Source organism: Microtus ochrogaster, chromosome 17 (assembly GCF_000317375.1).
Source record: "Microtus ochrogaster isolate Prairie Vole_2 chromosome 17, MicOch1.0, whole genome shotgun sequence".
Classification (NCBI taxonomy): domain Eukaryota; kingdom Metazoa; phylum Chordata; class Mammalia; order Rodentia; family Cricetidae; genus Microtus; species Microtus ochrogaster.
Window position 1 is genome coordinate 8,275,252 of NC_022019.1, and position 7,547 is coordinate 8,282,798.

The following is a 7,547-nucleotide window of genomic DNA, read 5'->3' on the forward strand; positions in this document are numbered from 1 at the left end:
GGGCAGCCTACAGCTGTCCCATTTCTAAATCCATCCCTGGGTTCGAGGCCATTCGAAGGACCGCCAAAATGCTCTAAATTTTCATGAATCGGGCCCAAGTCTGAGAACCTTGTATTTTAGAAGGTGAGTTTTCACAAAGTGTTGGCTGAACTTCCATGACTTGGGAGAGACATTTTAGGAAAAACTATTAATTCTTGTTTGGGGAAAGAATATGACCCAACAAGTAGAATATAGCTAAGGTGGGGACAGTATAAATACCAACCAAATTTGTGCAATGATCAAGTCACACATCTCTTATCTGGTGTAGGATAAGGCAAGCTCCATGAAACCGGATCCCTAAATGTCTTCCAGCATTTCAAGTCTGCAGCCCCCACACCATCCTCTGTGCTTGCCTTCACCTTTCTCTGCCCTGTCTGTGACTGCAGACACAGTGGGGTCTCTCAGTGACACGGGACCAGAGAGAAAGCCCCTTCATTTCCCTGGAGAAGACTTTAAGGGATTCGGTGACTAATAAAAACAACACTTGTGACTCCTAAGTGGTCATTAATGAATAAAGAACCTCCGGGCTGCACTGGAGGAGAGGGTGCCCAAAGGGTCCAGAAAAGGAGATGAAAATACACGGCAGCTGCCTCCCTAACACCGCTACCACCTGAAGAGACTCGGTGCTGGCGCTGGGCCCACTCACCCAAAGCCTGTTCCCTTGGCGCTCTGGGCAGCCCTCCCCTCATTACTGGAGCCTCCAGTGTCCAGCCCCAGCAAGACTTCAGCGGGCAACTCTTCCCTGCCCTTGTCGGGACCTGGTTGAGCTTGCCCATCGCGGTCCACGCTCCACCCACATCCACGAGAAGGGACATGCCTTGTGTCCCCAACCCAAGAGAAGACCATCTTGCACCTGGTGCTTAGGCTGGTACCTCTCCTAGGGGGGCACTTGCTGTGGTCACTGACCCCAGAGATGGGTCTCATCTGAGTCCTCTAATCTACGGGCCCCTTAGACGGACCCGCCCTACTCCCCTAGCCCCACAGGGACAGCCCCTCAGCGCCCTGCTCAGAAGGTGATCCGCCCCTCGCCCCCGGCCTGGAGGGAGGGCGGTGTGCACCTCGTCAGGCGCAGCGCATCGCGTGCCCGCGCTCCTCTCCCGCAGTCCTCCCGTGCGGCGTCAGGCAGAGGCGGGGTGGGGCGCGGTTAAAAGAAGCTGCAGGTGGGAACCGGGGCTCCACCCGCACAGTCCCGGATTCGGTTCCCGCTGCGAACCGTGGGCGCCAGATCCGACCTGAGACCTGCGCGCTGGGCTGGAGCTGTGGGCACCGCTGCAAGCCGGGAGCGGGATCCCACCGAGCAGGTAAGCGCGAGTGGGAGAATTTCCTCCTAGAAGCCCGAGTAGGTGAAGGAAGTGGCCTATCCGCTTCCTCGCCATATTTGCCCCTGTGGGGCGCGGGAATAGCTACTGTCCCCAGGTGGCCCGGTGGTCACAGGCAGAGTCTTGGCGGTGCCGTGGGTGCCCGCACCCGGGCTGCCGGCATCCTTATCTGCCTCCAATCGGCATCCCGGACCTTTGCTCGCCCCCCATGGGCTAGAACCGCTGCAAGGTGGTTGTCACCTCCGCCGTCCCCTCCCCCCGCGCGCTGCTCCAGAAACTGGGATCAACTGGTTTGACTTCTGCACGCACCGTGCCCCTCGGACTTGCACAACAGGTTTGAGAAATACATCAAGTTGTGTAAAGTGACCAGAGTCCGGACTGAGTCCCTTTCCCCATTTCCTATTTTGGTTCGGGGCTGTCTTTGATTTGGAGGTCATCGATCTGTCCCACTTGGATTTGGGGGGCAAAACGGCAGAGCAAAAGAATGGTGTTTAAGTTTGGTCCATCCCTGAGACTTGGCGCAATGGATAAGTTTTGGAGAGAAGTGCCCTTTCAGGTGGCATGATTAAGACTCAGGAACTTATGAAACGAAGATGACAGTAGTGTGCACAATAGTAATTAAAAGTAATTGGTGACACGTCTGATTAAAAAGTTCAGACACAGGTAGTAAGTACTTCCTTGTCGGGTGAAGGAGCCTAGTCCCAGGTGTTAGTCTGGTTGTTGCAGACCTGGGCTCCCTTGTCTTCCTGGGGACGCCTCGGGTCTCAGAGAGTGTGGCCTTCAGACAGCTGTGGACACTGGGAGGGCTATGGACTTACTGCAGAGGTAAGGGAACCCCAACCGAGCGACTTTAGTCAGCTTGTGCCTGCAGCCTTGTTTTCCTTCAAGTGGACTTGCTGCTTTCTTTGCCCCAGTTCTAGCAGAATCTAAGCAGTGTTCTAGAAGAAAACGTCCTGTCCTGATGCAGTTCCTTAGGAGTGCAGGATACTGCTCAGAGCTGCCCCTGTGGAGAGCTTTGTCAGCTCTTTGGATCCAGCAGAGTCTTTGGGGGTGTTGTCTGAACAGAGCCAAGGAAGGGAGGTGGTGATGGGGTGAGCCGGCTAGGTGCTAGCCTGCCACAGCACTGGGGTGTGAGGGGTTCCCATTCACCTCACCATGGTTACTGAGACCCAGAAGATTGACCCACCAACCTGGGTCACTGGTAAATTCCTGTGGTGACTTTGTTCTTACTTCTTTTTTTTCCTTTTCACTGTAAGAAAAGGAAAAGAGCTGGGTATGGCCTTTTAATAATTTCATCGATAGAAAGAAAATTCTGACTTTCACATTCTCACCATGCAGTTCTGACTCAGTCTAAAAAGTCCAGAGACTATGAGTTTGGGTGTATTGGTTAAGTGGAATACAATTGTGTGAAAGTTGTTTTTGATTCAAGTTTCTTTTAGCCCATTCGTGCATAATCTTACAGTGTCCTAGCTAGGATTTTCAGGAGCTGTGGCTTGATCTGGGAGAGTGGAACTGGAGCCCCCGAAGCCTCCCTCTCCACTCCTCAGACTCATTTAATTGTAACTGAATCTAAATTAAATGTCTGGAGAGGCAAGAGCATTGCTTGGGATAGGCAACAGCTAAGAGGGCCTATAAAAGAGATGCTGAACTTCATGGGAATTATTTTTTGTAACTCAAGTGGAATAAGAAACAAAATTTTGTAGATTGTCCATTCTTGCATTTAAAGGCATAGCAAAAGTTTCCTTGGTATTGAGTTGGGGTTGACCAGGTATGTGAATCCTATGGTACTGAGCTGAGGTTGACCAGGTATATGAATCCTAACCTGAAGCCATCACTGGCCACTGTTTTGAAATCACAGCTCCTGACGATTTGCATCATTAAATTTCAAACTTGACTATCAGGTTGTCTCTAGGGTCACCTGAGATTTCTGGGGACTTCTGAATGAAAGAAAAAAAGGCTTTTGAGATTTGTTTGTAACTCGGAATGGGGCTTTGGCTGTACCCAGCTTCTCAAACTCTTTGCCACTCTTTACATACTTGAAAATTGGGTCTGAGGGTTGGGGTAAGAGTATCATTGCCATCATCACCATTGTTATCATGACTACAGGGAAATCAGCCTGCACTGGAGAGTGTGTTTGTCAGAGTGAAAGAGAACAAAGCATGGGAAACTGATAGTACCCAAATTCACCCTGTAACAGGATCAAGGCAAACTACCCACAAAGTTCATCCAGTGCACTTGCACAGAACTTGAAAGAAAATGTCAATAATGATGTTTCCCATCCAACAGGTGGCATTCCCACTGCCATCCATAAACAGAGCAGCCTCATAGTGCCATCATCACTGCCCTGCTGACCTCCAGAGGAGCTGGAGCAAGAACTAGAAGTTCTTGCGGAGGGATTGCACCTTGGCTCCTGAGCTGGACACAAGCGGAGTCCTTAGGAACAAGACTCAGGTTTGGGTGTTTTGCTTGGACCTGGTTTCCTTTGTGCCCTCAACTCTACAGACCTCACATGGGCCTCGTAAGGAGTGTGCTTTCCTCTTGGATCTATAATCATCAAGTGATAAGCTCTTTCTGTGTGCCGAGGAGTTTGGTTTGGGTTCTGTCTTCCGTGGAGCTAAAATGACATTATTGAGCCAGCATGATTAAATTCCTAAGTAAAGTTTCTTGCCTTCCTTTGCTGAACATGCTGACCTAACTCAAAGGGCAAGGCTTTCTCTCCTCTTCCCCATCCCCTCCGCCCAGCAGCTGCTGGCACTGAGAGCTCCTCTGCCCAATGTTTTCTCCTCAACTCTCATAAAACTGGCCTCAACCTTCAAATACCAAAAGCTTCCAAAGCCAGTTATTATGACACACCTGTCAATCTCAGCCCTCAAGAAGCTGAGACAGGAGGGTTGTTAAGAGTCTAACGTCACCCGAGGAGTACAAGGGCAGTCAGAGACACCTAGCAAGACCTGTCTCAAAATTATAACAAAATTATAAAAATGATCATGAAATTTTATTGCTGCTGGAACAAAAGTAGACCTAGCTTATCTGAAATGCAAAAGGAAAAGACAAATGCGCTTCATAATAGCGTGCCCCAAAGGTGGGCTCACTGCTGTGTTTTTAGAGTTAACTATTTAAGACTGGAATTATAATATCAAGAATTAGTATAGAGTTGTGCCCTGTTATCAAATGCATCACAGAAATAGATGTGATTTGTCTTTTTAAGCCTAAATGCAACCACATTCTTGTAAGGTGATGTCTGTGGAGCTAAGCTTATCTATTTATTTGTTCCTTATAGGCAAGCCAGGAAGCTGTCAGATTAAACAAACTTCTGTGGTATACAAAGCAAGAGTTAATAACTTGATTTCCACCAAAAAGCCTCCTCCCATCATCTCAGGCCCCTTGAAGCGCGGCAGAAAAGTGAGGTTTTGTTCACTGCAAATATGTTTTCTGGTGGCTGCAGTACTTTGAGAAATTACTTGTGAGTTAGTAACCCCTTCTCAGATGGTGTGTACTTCCACTTCTCCAGCCAGTCTTTAAGAAAGATGCCTCCAGGTCATGGGTTCCGACAGTCAACAGAGTGCAGGAACTTCCTAGGCCTTTGTCATCAGTCTGCATCCCACCGGCTGAGCTGCCTGCCTACTGATAAGGCAGGCCGGAAGGACAAATCCTTTAATCTCAGTCACCCAGCACCTCCACCCCTCTTGAAGCTCCTCGGGTTGGGAAGAGTCTCCCGGAAGCAGCCAGACTTTTCCAGGAACTGAACTCATGTATGCGGAAGTGTAGGGCACAGAGACCCCCAAACTGCCCAGCACCCTGGACTGGCTCCTAATACTTGTAAGGTGACCTCCACTTTATTGCTTTTGGCCCATGGAAAATGCTATCTAGGACAAATACCAGAGACTTTATGGAAGACACCCTCAGTAATGGGGTCTAGACAAAGAGTCATTTCACTTACGGAAAGGGCTAACCCAAGCTCACCCCATGTCCATGGTGCAGTCACTTAAAGCCAGTGTGAACTACGGAGAGTAGTAGCCCTCTTTCTCAATCATTTCTTCTTTATTGCTTTTCAGCAAGACCCCTTGAACCGGGTGACTTGCTTTTTGCCCAGTTGTCTTGAGTGACAGTAGGCTAAAGATGCCAGCCTTTGAGTTTAACCTTGTTTTCCTGAGTGACTTAGACATCTTGTGTTGTTCTCTTCCTTTAAATCAGTGGTTCTCAACCTGTGGGTTGTGACCCCTTATGGGGGTGGAATGACCCTTTCACGGAGGTCACCTAAGACCCTTGGAAAACAAAGATATTTACATTATGGTTCATAATAGCAGCAAAATTACAGTTATGAAGTAGCATCGAAAAGAACTTACGGCTGAGGGTCACCACAACCTGGGAAACTGTACAAAAGGGTCGCGGGAAGGTTAAGAGTCATTGCCCTAAAACTTCAGACACATTATTGAAGTTGTTTTTCCTTTGTAGTCCTTGTCTGGAGTATTTGTTTGAGACAGGGTCTTGACCCCCAGGTTGGCCTATACCTTCCAAACCGTCTGTTCAGTTTCCCATGTGCTGGGTTAGAGACACACACCACCACACACAGCTAAATTCTTGGGTTTTAGTATTAGAGTAAGTTAAGCGTATTGAAAATTGATTGTCTTCTATTCAGATGCGGTAGGTGGGTAAAAAGAAAGTCTTTAGAGGACCTAATTCAGAGGCCCGGGGAGGGGGTGGAGTGGAAAGAAACAGTAAAGCCAGTGCCATCATATTATCTCCATCTGTCCTGATTCTTGGGGTGTGGGACCCCAATTCTTATGGAGAAAGCACAATCTCTCCACCACCTCTTCGACCCCAGCCCCTCGGCATTCACCCACTCTCTGTGGTCCTTGGTACCCCGGTCTGTTTGCTTCCAAAAAGTCAGGTGAGCAGTGAGAAGGGATGTGGCAGAGAGCTTGCAGAGAGAGCAGCCCTCAGGGCCACTCAGACCCGATGGACTTCACAGCATTGTGGGAGAGGGAAAGCTCTTATCTGATAGACCTCATCCATGGGACAAGCTGTTGAGCAAACTGCAGAGTGTGGTGTTCACTGGTTAACGAGAGAACATTTTAAAATGAATACTTTCTCATGGGGAACAGCTGTGCCAAAGTATGTGTGATCTGTAAGACTTACACGCTCCTGCCTCCTCACAGGCCACATGTTGGCACGCCTCTAGGAATAGCAGCAACAGTTAGGGAAATGTAATAGAGCATCTTTCCAGAAGAACTAAAACCTAATTTTCATAATTCATTTTATTTAAGATTAAGTTTTTTTTCACCACACAGATCCTTATGATGGGGAATGGACATCTCTTTGGGGCATGGGATACATGGTAAATGAGAGAGAACACTTTAATAAATACTCTTAAGTTGTGGAGCTTCAGACCACGGCTTCCCAGCAACCCATCTCTTCCTGTTGACTCTCAGCGTGCCTCTGACTAAAAAGTCTCCAGGACTGAGAACCATAGCTTTACCGAGCGCCTGTTTCAATTTTTCAGACTCCCAGCTTTCTGTTAATGCCAAATACCCAACTCAGCTTCTAAGTTCCAGATTAGCACAAGGTGTGAATCTTTCTGCTACAATTGCCAAGACTGTTGCCAGGTGCCCCACAGTTTATGCCCTCAAACTAGTTTGCCTTGGCCTCTTAGCTGCTCCCCTTGTGAAATAAAAGACCCTCATTCAAGACTCAACCGCCTACTTAGACTCCCACAGGTACCCCAGAATGCCAGGTCTTCCCAGAACCATGGAAGAGTATGCCCTCAGGGAGCCTGGACAGACCCTCAGTGCTCTTGTAGTCTAAGTCATTTTTCCACAGTAAGACAAAAGACACTAAAGTCCCACTGATAATGCTCATCAGAGCACTTAAAAACAGAGTTATGATATATTTAGTAAAGAAGCTGTGAGGATGCAACTATGTGGCTGATATTATGAGATGCCTATAAACACTAACTGTAGCTAAGATGCTGGCCATGCTACTGCCACGGTAATCACTGCCCAACTGTTACAAAATAATGAATGAGTGTCATTTTAGATCTTTTCTGGAGGTTCTAGGATATAGTTCAGTGAGTAGAGCGCTCATCTAGCACACACAAAGTTCTGGAGTTCCATCCCCAGCATGATAGATAGATAGATAGATAGATAGATAGATAGATAGATAGATAGATAGATAGATAGATAGATAGAT

The 7,547-nt window shown here is 48.0% G+C and overlaps 1 protein-coding gene across 2 annotated transcripts in view; it reads left to right on the plus strand.

Annotated features, from left to right (window-relative positions):
• Positions 1-747: 747 nt before the first annotated feature.
• Gjb6 (gap junction protein beta 6) overlaps positions 748-7,547 on the plus strand; it is an 11,020-nt gene continuing 4,220 nt past the window's right edge. The window contains exons 1-2 of one of the 2 annotated variants that reach the window (XM_005355433.3): positions 758-1,340; positions 3,645-3,809. The gene's annotated coding sequence lies outside the window, so the exon portion shown is untranslated. Of the gene's footprint in view, positions 1,341-3,644; positions 3,810-7,547 lie in introns of both variants that reach the window. The other variant, XM_005355434.3, reaches the window with a different exon arrangement.